The sequence below is a fragment of the Gobius niger genome (genome assembly GCF_951799975.1).
Source record: "Gobius niger genome assembly, chromosome: 3".
NCBI classification, from domain to species: Eukaryota; Metazoa; Chordata; class Actinopteri; order Gobiiformes; family Gobiidae; genus Gobius; species Gobius niger.
This window is the reverse complement of record NC_136854.1, coordinates 27,404,751-27,420,414: the sequence shown is the minus strand read 5'-3', so window position 1 is coordinate 27,420,414 and position 15,664 is coordinate 27,404,751.

Here is a 15,664-nt window from a genome sequence, read left to right as displayed (position 1 = left end):
TAAAGCTAAGTTATAGAAAGAGCACACCAACTATTTTCTGATCGTTTGATCGACATGGCGTGTTTCTGCATAAATGTGGCGAACGTAATGAGGCAAAACGCGACACAAAAAGTGTTTTTATGCTTATCCTTCAATAGTTTTCAAATGAAACAGAAATAATTGAGATGGAGACTAATGCAGAACTAGATTTTTTTTTTTTGCAATTATGAGAAGTGAAAATAGTGTTTGTTTGTGGGTGGAAAATGCATTTACCCCTGAATTCCTACACCCTTAAATATTGATTGACACGGCAACTTGGGACTATTAGCTGGGGGTCTTTTTTTTACTGTTTCTTAAGAATTGTGTACACGCTGCACTGACACACTTTGCTTTGTCCACAGCAGTTCTTTAATCCTGTTGAAATGTTTGCACAGTACTGCATTTCGAGGCACCTTTGAAGGCCAAATATTGTTTTTTCACAGTCTTATATTGATATTTTGCTTGTGCTGTAGTGTGTTTGAAACATGTCTTAGTATGTACAAATGCCAACTTGATAGTCTTGAGTTTATTTTTCATAACCTGGCACATCTGTAAGAAAAACAATCCATAAAAATCCTAAACTGACTCATTATTATCATTGTGAATTTACCAAGGTCCTTTTGAACACATTTGAATGTATATAAATATACTGAGGTGACCACATACATGGTGACTTTGTGAAGCGTATTTGCACAAAGTAGGGGCGTATTTTCACGCTTGAATGGATTTGCCAAATGTCTTTTACAGACAACAATTACAACTTTACCAGTTTGCTATTAAAGCAAACTGTTTTGAATATAAAACACACAAGATGACAGAAACTGAAAACGAGATATTTGTTGTTTTTGTGAAGTTCAGGCAGACATGTAAATTAGCAACTTGGCGACCCATGACCTCTGCTAAACTCTTAATAAAATTGGGTCATCACGCTGTAGGAATTTGTTCATATTTGTGAAAAATCAGATAGAAAAGACGTGGCAGTTTTTTCAAGACCATGATTTTAACTACACTGCATCCTGTCTCCGTATTTAACATGAAGAGCTTACATGACGTATACGTGGCATTTTCATAAAAAAAAAAAAAAAGTTCTGTGTCTCCATGTCACAGTGGATCCAATTAAAATGAACTGTGTCGGAAAAGCATTGTCTTTTAGTGTCACTCTGTGAAATATGAGCAACAAGGGGCTTTGTCAAGTCTTTGTCATCATCTCTGACATCGAACAGCAGAAGTTTGACTAAGATTTACAATTATAGTCACGTGTACATGTAATGCTGAATGTGTGTGTGTGTGTGTGTGTGTGTGTGTGTGTGTGTGTGTGTGTGTGTGTGTGTGTGTGTGTGTGTGTGTGTGTGTGTGTGTGTGTGTGTGTGTGTGTGTGTGTGTGTGTGTGTGTGTGTGTGTGTGTGTGTGTCCACTGTATGTGATAAAGATGGGGGAGGGGTAAGATCCTATAGACTGAAGACAGAGCAGTTCTCCCATCTGTTTTTACACACAACACAAGCTGGACCATGTAGTTCAAAGCACTCCAGCGCAGCCTGTTTCAGTCTTTCCTTGTGAGCTGATTGCTGCAACTGTATAACTTTTGATTATTCCACCATTGGTAAAATGATGCATGATTTCTTGATTCGTAATGAGCGCCGTATATTCAACAATCCATCAGAACAAACGCTGGAACAGCTGGAAAATGGTTCCTCAGACGACAGACAGAAACTCCCACTGAGCTTTCACTACCCACAAAGTAATCTCTTCTTAAAGCTTTGAAATAATATGTAAAAAATAAAACAATCTCCGAATAATAACTGAGAGAAAAGAGAGAGATTTTTTTTTGTGACCAGACCTTTGTTTGGTGTATCAGGAAAAAACTTTTTTCATTTTTCACATTCACACCTATTTACAAAAGAAAATACAAAATGTACAAAAAACTTCAAGACAGAAAGAGAGAGAGGAGGAAAGACAGAGAGAAAGAGAGTGAAAAAGGGAGAGAAAGAGAAAGAAAGAACGAGAGGGAGAGAAAGAGACTTTTCACATGCATTTATTTTCAATTTCTTACTCAAAACTCAAAAACACCTCAGAGAAAGAGAGGGAGGGATGGATGGATGGATGGAGAGAAATACAGAAAGAAAGAGGGACAGAGAATGAAAGAGAGAGAGGGAGAAAGAAAGAAAGAAAGAAAGAAAGAAAGAAAGAAAGAAAGAAAGAAAGAAAGAAAGAAAGAAAGAAAGAAAGAGGGAGTGAGGGAGACAGAGAGTGAAAGAAAGAGAGTCAGAGGGAGAAAGAGAGTGAGAGTGTTCCAACATTTCTCTGGAGGCTAAAACATTTACACACAAGATGATTTTATGAGTTGAAAGATACATAAAAAAGCACAACAACGCATTAGTGTTTCCCAACCCAGGGTACGGGGACCATGAAATGTGTGCCGCGACTTGGGAGTTTTAGACAAACAATATATTACGTAGCCTCTGTGCATAATTGCCTATATGTCATATTTTACGCTTTTGAGGGAAATGGAAAAAACTGTCGGTCCCGTTAGATTAGTAAGGTTCTACCATGGGTTGTGTGGATATTTAGGATTACAGTTTTGACTACTCAATCAAATCTATACTGTCATTGAACTAATTATGCACCTACATGACAAAAATCAAAGTGAGCACACACACAAATACGACATTCAGCAAATAACCCAAACCACAGGGGCTTTTTAAAACTTTGATTTGGATATCCACGTCACATTTGTCTTCATTAAGGCTTAGGGAGGCCACACAGCTCCTCTGATGTCTGCGCTGAACAGAGCACGGGCTGCATTACAAGTGAATATTACCATAACGTCTGAAAGCTTCCGGTTCAGTGCGGGCGCCTCCGATAAAGCTACAGTTACAGGGAGAAACTTGATTAAGGCTTTTGTAAATGTAAAGGCAGAATCTATTAAGTGTGAATCTATAGATATATGTTTGCATTAATTTCCATGTGTCAGTGATTTCAACACTGTCTGTTCTCATAGAAAGAGACATATTTAGATGAGTGATTGTTACAAAAGAAGAGGGATATGGGGCTCACTGGCTTGATTTTTTAAGGCATATGACAAGCGCAAAAATGTTCAACTCAAATAAACTTTATTTGTAGAGCACAGTTCAAAACAGAGAAATCTTTCCAAAACAACATTTAACCAACAACATTTGCCCCCCCCCCCCCCCCCCCCCCCCCACCACCACCACCACCTGAACCAAGCACATTTTCTCCAGTTTGGCTTTACCCAAATCTAAAAGCTTCTATGAGCTAGGAATGATGGAAAAATTACCAAAAATGTGATGGAAAAAGTGACATAAATAAGCAACACAAGAGCAATCAAATTAAATGTAAAAAAAAAAAAACATGGCAAGGAAAAAGATCAGAGCTCTATTTAAATTTAAATAGAGCTTAACTGGATAAAATGCACTTGGTTAAGGCGGGAGTTAAGAGGTTAAGACTGGTCTTGATTAGGGCTTGTGTACTGTTAAATGATACCAGTATTTTATTGGAAAAAAAAACATTTTTGGTACTCCTGCTATTGAAAAAATAAAAAAGAAGGAACGTACAAAAAGAAGATATCTTTAGCGTTGATGGGTCTAGGGACAGTATTAAAGCTAACTAAGTAACTTCTTTACCTTAATAAATCCTTTTCGTAGTACCTCTGGGGGTAAAACAAGTGTTAATGGGATGATTGGGGGGATCTTTCATCTCCCCCTGGTGTCTCTGGCCAGAAAACCACAAATACAACTTCGCTGGAGTCACCAATACACACTAATGGAATACAGGCTAACGGCCAAAGCTAACTACGGGCTAGCGCTTCTTAAACAGAATTGTACAGCCAAGTTTCTCCTTCTCCTTTGTGAGATCAATAAAGGTTTATCTTATCTTATCTTATCTTAAGTTTGAGTGAAAAAAAAAATCTCCATTGTGTAATTTGATGTACAATATCCCTCTTTCGCTTTGTCTTTTTTGTCAGTGTAGTATTTTCTCTCATGGACAAGTAGTAAGTAAAATATTATATCGCAACATGCTACGACACCTGCAGTGGCGCTTATGGCCTCTAGGGGCATGATGTACTTAGCACTGCTTTAAAGGAAGTTACTTGGTTGTTTCAGCTCAAATAAATAGTACAAAATTATGGAATAAATTGGCATTATTGTCCTGTTTTCTGGTTCTAGGTGACATATAGATACAGACGGCATCTCTGGAATCGCCCATATATGGTCATGTTTGAAAACAGTTAAGGGGGAAAACAATTTTGAAAAAAATCTAAACTTTCTCTAATTATTCAAAAACGACTGTAACAAATGCTGAATTATGGATATAGTTTCTACTAAATAAAGATACAAAGACATGGAGAGGAGCAAAGTGGTTCAACTGCCCATAAATACATAAAAAAAACGAAGAATGCTAACAGGATGCTACATGTTAGCATCGGGCTAATGCTAACGTTAGCTAGCGCTAGCTACAACTGCCGTTTTTTCACTTCTACTGAACAATCTGCTGTGAGAAAATATCCATATGGGCCCGATTTACACTTGACTTTATTTATATGTGATAAATACGTTCATATTCCACCAGAAAATGGATAAAAAAGAGTGAAAATTTGTGTTTCCCAAAAGATTCTATTTTCCCCCTCGGCGAGGCCACGCCCCCTTCTATGACGAGATGCCGTCTGTATCTATGTCTTAGTATAGGTATTAGAAAAGTATCGTTCAGGTATCAGTGTCAAAAAACATTGCTGGATTACTGGTGTCGTGTAGCGTTACCCAGCTCTAGTCCTTAGAGGAGCAGCCGGTCAGCTGAGCTCTGGAGCCTGATTAATCCTTGGGCCACCTATTGGTTGTAATGTATTTTATGTTGCACTTAATTTACCATTTGATGTTGCCTGAATTACAGTATCAGGCCCTCAAATCTGATATGTAAATAAGACAGTGCTGTGTAAGTTAAAAATGCATAAATGAGTCTGTAGCTGATCCACGTGCGACTCGCTTTGCACATGAGCAAACGCTTGGTAAACAACCCCCTTAGTCTATATAAAGGCTTTGTGCATAGTATCTTATTTCTACTATGGGTCTGTCTTATTCAGTGAAAACACATCTGTAAAGTCAAACCATTTAGTGGCCTATAAATAATTAAAACAACCCCAAAGTCGTTCTCAATAACAGCTGCTAAAAGCCGAAATGAACACTGTCTGAGGAGGGTTGAGTGGTTCATGACATTGGGAACTGGTTCACGTCACGTGCTGCGGAAATGACACACAATTTGTGCCAAAGTATTTGTTTTTGGAAAGTCCATGAGCACCAAAGATATTTTATGCATAAAGAGGAAACAGACGAAAAGTATATAGACCAGAGACCTCTGCCAAGCCAGTCGTCAGTGGAAAATGCAAAAGGCTTGCCCACATGATTAAAGCATGTAACTTTATAATAACAGCTCTAGTCATGGTCATGGTCAAACTTCACAATAAAATATATCACGCCATTTTCTTATAAAGCAGCCGTGATCATTCAAAGCGCTACAATGTGATCATTACACATGCACGTCTTCCTAAACAAAGCATCTCAAAAACAGACTAATGGGCATCTCTTTGGTCTCGCAAGTCATCAGGGATCGTGATGGAAAATACATTATCCTCATGAAGACGTACTTCTTTCTGAAAAACCCCTTTGGGTGTCTCTCCTCAACCGTCAATCTGAAATGTCTCGGCTCAATGTGAATCACAGCCTAAAGAGCCCATACTTAAAGATCATTAGGTTCCTGACAAGTAAACACTTAGAGCATTATAAAATCAGTGAGACTGCACTTTATGGAGTCTTTTTTTTTTCTTTTCTTTTCTGGCTTGATTTCACATACCTGTAAATCCATCTATCCAGTCTGGAGTGCTTATACAAAAGCATTGGTAATAAAACACTGAGGGTTATTGCTGCTGAAGGCCATCTTCCAGAGAAAGCATATAATGAATTATGAAGAAATACTACAGTGGTAAATATTGAATGAGCATGCACATTTCAAGGCTTTTTATTAACACCCAGTGACCTTTTCTGATCTAACTGCACCCTAAGGAAGAAGGATCACAATAAATGAGGGGAAATTGGTTAGTGCTGATCGTAATGGAATTAACCACAGGTGCTAAATAAATAATATGCAATTACTTCCTTTTTATCTTTGAACATTCTTGACCTCAAAGAAGGCTCTTCTCTATTTTTTGGTTTATCGATGGCCTTTTGGAGCTCATTAATTATTACAGGAGTATAAATAACTCAATAAATTATCCAGAATAAATGCATTTCAGATTTTTGTATATTGACAATACATTTTTCTTATGTCTTCTTTTGTTTTATGTCTTACCAAAGCCAAAGAGCAATAATAGTTGATAGAGTTCGTTAATAGTGCAATTGTAGTTGTAAAAAGTTAAAACATGTTGATATTTGGTCCATTCAGAACTGTATTTTGGCGTATTGCTTAATTAATTCGGAATCCAGATAAAGCCTTATTCTATATGAGCCAAGGCATTGAGCCATCTGGACAACAATGGCACTGGCGCTATCACTACCTGATGTTCTCCTGTATCATGCACATTTCTTTGTTCATGACATTCCTTCTTCTTTCTTGTATAGTTTGCAAAGAAGAGAAATATTTCTTGAACTGAACGAACATCTGGAGTATGAAACATCGGGATGCACAGTGGCTTAGGCATTACTCTCTTACCAATGCAAAGGTTTAATACCAGCAAATGTTGAGGGAAAATGATGTACCTATGTGAACCAAAAAATGTTGGCAACCACAGTTCTATAGGTGAGTCTGTTGGTCTAATGTAATGCTTTCTCTCGCACCTCTCGTTTCCTGTCAGATACAGAGGAAGTCGTATACACGCGCTGCACGAAGCCTCCGGGTTATTTCAGGATCAAACAACACTTAACCACTGTGACGAAGACGGTAGCATCCATCAGACTGACAGCTCAATAGTCAAAGTCCTTAAGTGAAAGAGCCGTAAAGACCAAGGGTGTGGTGAGAAGAGGAAAAAACACACTCTGCGTGAGGGACCGAGATGGTTAGGGTTGATTTCTATTATGAGCCGTGATGTAATAACAATGTCATGTATCTTACTGTATTGTTCCCTCTCTTGTCACATGAGGTACCACATACTGTATTACAGTGCATGGAAAAGCTCAGTCATTTTCATACAGGTCTTTTCAAAGTGAAATGAATGTTTTAGACACAATCATTGGCATAAATAAATAGAGTAATGTTTACAATTAGATTTAACAGGAGTTAAATGCTCCAGTTAAATGCCCCAGTGCCCCATGGCCTCCAGTGGAAAGCACATATTCAGGTCATGAGTCAAATTAATATGTTTTGCTGCTTTTCCACTAAAGTAAAGAAGTGATCAATAATGAGCAAAATGTCCATTACTTTTGTGCCTCTTAACTGCTGCTTTTCTAATAAAGGTCTCAGAATCATTCACATCGGTGAATGTTTTACCACCACATTCCCTCAATATGACTGACTTTAGAGCAGCCCATTGGGATTTCAACCCCTGACCTCCTGCACCAATGCCTGAGAAGCTATTGACCCAACGAGGCTTATGGCAACATGTTCACTGAATCTGTTATGTAATTCACCTCACATATTGTATGTAATATCTACTCTTTAAAAATCTATATTTTATACATGTTATAACATTGTTCTGTCCTAAAGAATGCACCTGGAATTTGCTTCATTTGCGCAGTTTTGAGCAATCATGTTCACGTTGATTGTTTCTTCTTCTATTGAGTGCTCAGATCTGTATTTCCTGAATTGCACGGGTTGTGCATGTGACTGATACAGCGCCTTAGGAAGCATTATTGTTTTGTATTCAGTGTTACGCCTTTGTGGTAGATGTATACAGCACATGTCTTTCAGTCATGTAATGACTTGTGTAAATGCGATCTGTAAATGGTCTTTTCTACCGTGATAGGATTCTGTGAGTATGTATAATCTATTTTTTGCTGTTGTTTCCGTTGTTTTTTCCTTTTGTATTATGTTCCTTTTGCACTATATGTTCCTTTGTATTATGAAGAAGAAGAAGAAGAAGAAGAAGAAGAAGAAGAAGAAGAAGAAGAAGAAGAAGAAGAAGAAGAAGAAGAAGAAGAAGAAGAAGAAGAAGAAGAAGAAGAAGAAGATCTTTATTTATATAGCGCCTTTCACATATAGTCACAAAGCATGAGACAATTGTACATTCACTGGTGGTGATGGTGGTAAGCTATGTTTGTAGCTTCAGTTTCCCCTGGGGGAGACTGACAGAAGCGCTGTCGCGACTGCACTCTGACCACCACCATGCATTCACTCACACACATCTTTCATCCTGGCCTATTGTACATGTTTTTAGTGTACAATAGGAAACCGGAGTACCCGGAGGAAACCTACGCAGACACGGGAGGACATGCAAACTCCACACAGAAAGGCCCCGTCCAGGTGGGAATCGAACCCTGGACCTTCTAGCTGTGAAGTGAGAGCGCTAACCGCTGCGCTACCGTGCCGCCTGGTTCTTTTATTGTATGGATTTTGGGGGTGGGCGCTCATAAGCCCTTGCTTATAGCGCCTTTCACACTCCTTTTGAGTAGAGTGTCAACTGTCACATAAACAAAAACTCCATAAACCACATTTTGCACCACAATAGCATAATGCATTGTTACACAGAAAGAAAACACAGAAGTGTGTTCATCACAGAATCACAGATTTTCCAGAAATATAAAGCTCTTTACGTCAGACATTTATACATTCACTCCACACCCCATGGTGTTCAGTTTCCCCTGGGGGAGACTGATTGAAACACTGTCGCGACTGCACACATCTGCGCCAACGGTCCCTCTGACCTCCATGCATTCACACACGAATCATTCATCCTGGCCTATTGTACATGTTTTTAGTGGTGGGGGAAACTGGAGTACCTGGACAGAGGAAACCTACGCAGACACGGGAGAACATGCAAACTCCACACAGAAAGACCCCGTCCAGGTGGGAATCGAACCTGCACCTTCTAGCAGTGAAGCACGAGCGCTTACCGTCGTTCCCACTGCTGCCACAGTGTCTATGCCATTGCTGTATAATGTTTTATTGATTTGATCCGCTGCTCTCGTCCAACATTTGATTAAAACAACAACATACATATAAAATGCATATAATGTTTTACAACACATTTCACATTTCCCCATTAAAGAGTGTTATGCTCTCCAAGTCCAGTTTCTCCACATTCAGTTTTCATAAGCAGAAATACTCTCCAGTTCTCATACCAGATTGTACCTCCTTATCCAGTTTTCATTTCTAGGCTTCAGGACTCTAAGATCCACATATGATTTATCTTATCAATATCTGTTTTTGTAATAACTTTACAGACATTACTTCAAAATGTAAAACATAAAAGATCAATGCGGATGTATCCAGGCCTCAATTATACGTGACATGTCCACTTCAACATGAGTTTAGAATAGATTAATTTCATTATTCTTTGTTGTCACATCAGCATCTTGTCTCTTCATTCAGTCAATGTGAACCATTGGTATTCATTCAGGGCATAGACTTCTCTTGCCTTATTGCTGCTGGTTCAAAATGGTTCGACTACTTCGCGGCAGCGAATACAGATGGCCTATAAGTGATTTAGCCGTAATACATGTAAGAGCTACAAGTGCAAAGATAGGGATTTCTCAAGAGGCCCTGGAACAAGCTACTTGTGTGACGGATAATGGTTTGTCAGCCCATATACCAGAGGTACTTCGGTGCACCTGTGTGAAATATGGCCATGATTCTCATCAGAACAACATGCATCTTCAACAGCCGTCATTATAGAGGGCTGCTCTTCACATGCATTTAACCTGACGACTGAGCATGCATTTAAATGAGGCAAATTCAAAAGCCATAGAAACCTCGACCTCATGGGTATGTCCAGTGATTGATTATAGCCCATAACCATAATCTAGGAACTTCCACTTAATCAGCCTTTGAGCCACTTATTGCAACATGTACTTTACTAAATAAAGCCAACCGGCCGTGCTTTACTTTACAGCAATGGTTCTCAACTGGTGGGTGTGTTGCAGTTTGTTTTGCCGTACATATTTAATAGTCTTCATTATGACCAATGCTTAAAACAAGAGGTCTATGTGAGGAAATATCAAATACACCACAGAGGCCAAACAAATAGTTTAATATTTGTATTTGGGTCGTGGATTGTCAAGGCCTGAAGTTACATCAGAACCCCTATTGCTATGTTCTACTAACTTAATTAAACGAAAACTTGCAACTTGTCATTCATTACATTGGTGATGGTGAGTCATGAACCAAAAGAACTGTTGTAAAACTGTCTTCAGTTTTGTTTTGATTTTTTCATTAGTTTTATGATTGCTTTATGGGAGATGTGAGAATGTAATGTATATTTTATCTAATATACTTTTCAAACTGCTGCCTTTTGTTGATTTTTTTCTCATTTTGGTTGCAGCTTGCCCTGATGCACTGCTTTAGCACGCTCAAACTTAAAGCACATGTTTTGCTTTTTATCCAGTTACTTTTTTGAGGCGGTTTCTGCAGCTGGTTGCTGTGATCTCAAAAAAGCAACTTTAATGCAATACTTTGTGCTCACTGAAACAAACATATTGATCAATCTAAAACCTCTCTGAGCGCTGTTCTCTGTTATTTTGTAAAATTCTGAGTGCTTTTATAACCATGCCCCAAACTTGCCTGATTTGATCTAATTACATATTAGTTAAAACATGTGTCACCTTTTGTCAAAATAGCTCAATGTTCTATTGAGAAACTCCTACATCTTGTAATATAGATGTGTATCCAGTGTTTTCTCAAATCCAGAGGGCTGGATTCTTTAGCCTTACCTTGAGCATAAATGGTGGTGGAGACAAAGGAGGACGAGGAGAGCTTAGAGTGGATGATGTTTCCGCTGCTGCGATAAAGCCATAGTGTATTATAATAATAACAATACATTTTATTTGAAGCGCCTTTGAAGACACTCAAGGTCACCGTACAACAAAATACAGTGTGGGGTGTCGACTCACGAGGGGCCATAGGTCTGGTTTTAAGAGAGGTTTTGAACTGAGTTATGGTCTGTATGGTTCGCATGTGTTGGAGTAGGGAGTTCCAGAGTCACGGTGCAGACGAGCTGAAGGCTCTGTGGCCCATGGTGGACAGATGAGCTGACGGAGTGTGGAGAAGGTCCTGAGAGGAGGAGCGAAGTGTTCGAGACGGTGTGTTGGGTCTAAGCAGTTTAACTTTGCCCTCATAGTAACACGAGCACATTTATACCCCATGCATTTGTATTCACGGTCTTCACAGTCGCCGCAATAGAGGAAGGTGCTGTAATTACTCTCATCAGAAATGCATGAGGACTAACAGTAATTTGCAAAGAAACAAGCTGTGAAAAATGTCTTTGTTGTGTGCAAACCATGCCACAATGTCCTTGTTAAAATAAGGTGTTATGAAAACTACTGCAGGCTTCCTTTTCACTAATAACCTCGGGAAACCTGAGATAAACGCGCAGACAAAACACACTGGTAAACGACTGGAGGAAAAGGATGCGTTGAGGGACAGAGGTGTGCAGCTGCAGGTGGTGAAATGAATCCAATGCAATGTCTTTATCTGCGTAATTAATTCACTCTTTTCAGCTCTGTGCCGTTTAATTCTCCATAGAGTCCTCCAAAGGTTTGACCTTGCAGCGCTAGTTTATCAAGTATTTCAACCCAAAAACTCACAAGCCAAACAATTTACCAGGCCAGATATGATCTTTAAGTGTCTTCTGTTTGGAAACAAATTAGAACATTAGTTATTAAAAGGCCATGAATGATATGCTTGTAAAGATATTGATAATCTGCTTATTATACTATTATCAACTGCCATGCTAATAAGGCACATAAAATGTTTATTCATGGCCTACCCTAACTTGTTATCCTATGCAGAACTAATGCTTATTCATACTTGAATAGGCTAGTGTTGAGCTGAACGCCCAGAAGACAGTGGAGATGATTGTGGACTTCAGGAAAGACACAGCCCCACCGTCTCCCCTTGCCCTAACTGACTCTCCCACCCCCATCTCCATCGTGGACTCCTTCCGTTTCCTGCACCACCATCACCCAGGACCTCAAATGGGAGCCAACCATCATCTCCCTCATCAAGAAGGCCCAGCAGAGGATGTTCTTCCTGGGGCAGCTGAGGAAACTTAAGCTGCCGACCAAGATGGTGGTGCATTTCTACACGGACATCATCGAGTCCATTCTCACCCCCTCCATCACCGTGTGGTAAACCGACACTCCAGACCGGGACAAACATCGACTGCAGCGCATTGTGCGTGCTGCTGAGAAGGTGATTGGCTGTGAGCTCCCATCTCTCGGGGGCCTGTTCACCTCCAGGACTCGGAGGCGTGGGGGTCGGATCACAGCTGACCCTTCTCACCCTGGACACAGACATCCCTCTCCCCTCAGGCAGGAGTCTGAAGTCTATCAAGACCCATACCTCCCGCCACTTGAACAGTTTTTTCCCCTCCGCCATCAGACCCATGAACACAAACAAGACCCAATAACTCAGTCACAGACTAGTGAATGTAATCTGCTCTATTGCACTATGTGGTATGTCCACACTCATACTTGCTGCTAACACTCCATGCACCTGTACATCTGTAAATACACTCACACTCTTGTTGTTTTCTTACACATACCCTTATAGTGTTATAGTTTATTATTTATCTAAAGGCATATGTCATATATTTCATGTTACATCTGCAACTTTGGTGGAGTTTGTGGTCAAGAAAATGACTTTTTCCCTGTAAGCATATGTAGAAATAAAGAAAGCTTTGGGGGATTATTGGAAAAGGGCAGGAGAGCTACTGGAAGAGATTGGGGGCCGCAACTCTCCTGACTTTGGTAAGAGTTGAATTAGAAAAAACAAATCAAAAGAGCATTATAAGAAATACTCGAGAAACGATTTACTCATACTCCTCTTTCAGTTGGCCTACTTCAATAACTGTCATTGCTTATTTCAACCCAGTCTCGTCAAAATGCTTAGAATTGCTCTCACTGCAACACTTCACCTTTCAAAAATCTAGAGAATGTACAAAAAAAGGATGAAAATAAGGGGAAATAGCGCTGTGATAAAACTTATACTGGTGCAAACACAAAGCAACCACCATTTCGCGACACATCCAGGCTTGGTTTCTTTACATTTAATATTCATTGTTTCTTTAGAGTATTGTGTTTAGCTTTATTGCTTGGATAAATGGAGATTACTGTAATGCGTCCACTGATTACTGTGTGTTTGACCCCCATTAATTAATGTTTACACATGAAGATGAACAGTAGTTCCACCCACAGCCCTCACTCCCACGGCTCATCGCAATCTGTGGCCATTAGCGCTCTGTAACATTTGAAGAACGTAATCGTTCAACAGGTGGCCTCGCCTTGTCATTTATATGCATGTCTGATGTTAGCAGGTTTATGAAACCACAAAAATGCACATTATACACACATTAAACACATTACTTAAATAACCATCAGGACTGATTTATTGCAAATAGGGGAGGCTGGGTAGAGTGTAACATGGAGAGAGTTGTAAAACCACCAATTCCATCAATCAGGAATAAGATAGGAGTCAAATGATCATATCAGTGTTTACCCACTTCCTCCCTGATTCCACAAGGTGATTGTCAAGGCTGGAAACAGGTGCATGCAGATTCTATTGCGAAAAAAATGATTTTGATTTAAGAAAGTACATTTTTTGACCAAGACTATACTTTTAAATGGTAAATGTCTCAACTTATATAACGCTTTTCCACCTACATTAGGCACTCAAAGCGCTTTACAGCAAGGATGCACTCACCCATTCATACTCTCATTCATACACCAATGTACGCAGACACTGGGGGCAATGTGGGTGAAGTGTCTTGCCCAAGGACACAACGACACTGTGCACTTTCAGGAGGTGGGATTCGAACCCCCGACCTTCCGATCATGAGACGACCCTCTCTACCATCTGTGCCACTGTCGCCCCAGTGTTTAGTGCTTTTACTAAACTGCACCTAAAACAAACTAATTCAATGAGTTACTTTTGAATATTGGTGAAAGGGTAACCTCCTTTTCCCCCCATAAGTTATGCATACAACTAATAACACTTTCTTGATTTTAATATTTTTACAGAATGGAAAAGACGTTGCATGTGCTCTGCCATGTAACACGAGCAGATAGCTTAGTACAAAATACTGTGTCCAGTGATCTTCCCAGTGTAGGATACTGAAGTAGCAACAAAGTTTTCTCTGAGGTGCAGCAGGAAGTGTTGGCTGACTGTTTGACTCAGTCAGCAGACATGTATTATGGACTGACTCTCGTGAGGTAAGCATTTGACAGGTTAGAGAGAAGGAGACCTTGTTCTGCATTGTTATTTTATTTACATTTTCTTCTTTTTGAAGCACATCGCATGGCGTGGTCTCTGTTTTTGTTTCTTTTGTCTAACTGTTACAACCTACTCCACCCCCAGTTAGGTTGTAACAAATGAACACCATATATTTGACATCAACTCATGAGGTCTGTGATAATCTTGCAGAGGTTTGAATTGGTGCCATTTGTAGTTTACACATGTGGGTACTTTGAACTCTAACTCAAACATTCAGTGAGTTACAGGTGCTGAAGCAAAAAGTGTTAGTGTAACTCCAAGTAGCTCTTCATATTGGTGAAGATGAAGCTCGCACATATTTTGATGCTGTGTAAAACAAAACAAAAAAGTGCACATGGTAAATAATCAGAAAACTTGCTGAAGTTCTTATTGCTACAGCAAAAAGGCAATCTGTCTGGCTGCAAGTGACTGTCATAAGTGCTGCTCTAGTCCGCAGTTTGCAAGATGGGCAAGTTTTTATCAGTGTGGACATTAAATGTTGTTTTGTGAGTATGGTTTGCAGAAACATACAAACCATCCTTTCAAAAGTTGTACTTTCAAAGCTGTAAAAAATAACGCTCGGGATCGGATGTTGTAATATCACCATAATAATCCACCATGTTCGGGGGTTCTAGATAATATTGTCTGTAATAACAATGACAAAATAGAACTAACACACTATACTTCTAACACACTATAATTCAGATGCTTTTATGTGAACTTCATTATTTAACATTTTAAAATCTAGATAGAATTTGACCTTACTATGTATGTGCCAGAAATCCCAGAAATGTTTGTAGTTTTAATGTTACAATCCTGAATTCAAGAATGGTTCGAGTTGCAACGCCCTTCCAGTAGGCACCGAGAGATCACCAGGACCATGAATGAGACCATGAGAAGCGCCAAGTTTTAAGTTTTACACAAAAACTTAAAGTTCAGTAAAGAGGAGGCCGTTTTTTCTGTGAGTCTGGGAGAAAGTCTGAAGTTGGTATTCATCCCCATTGACAGAGGCAGTGCAGGAGGACCCACTTCCACCATGTTATAAATTGATCCCATAACAGCTACTCTCCCCCAATTCCTGCTGTGTTGTCAGTCATCATTTTCACAATTTAGACAGTTATGTACAGCCATAAGAAGCATTTGTTGGGTGAAGGGTCAACGTTTCTTGTCTTCTTTTGCATGTTGTCACTTAAACCAATTATCAAATTGTTTCCGAGCTCATTGTCATACACTGCAGTTG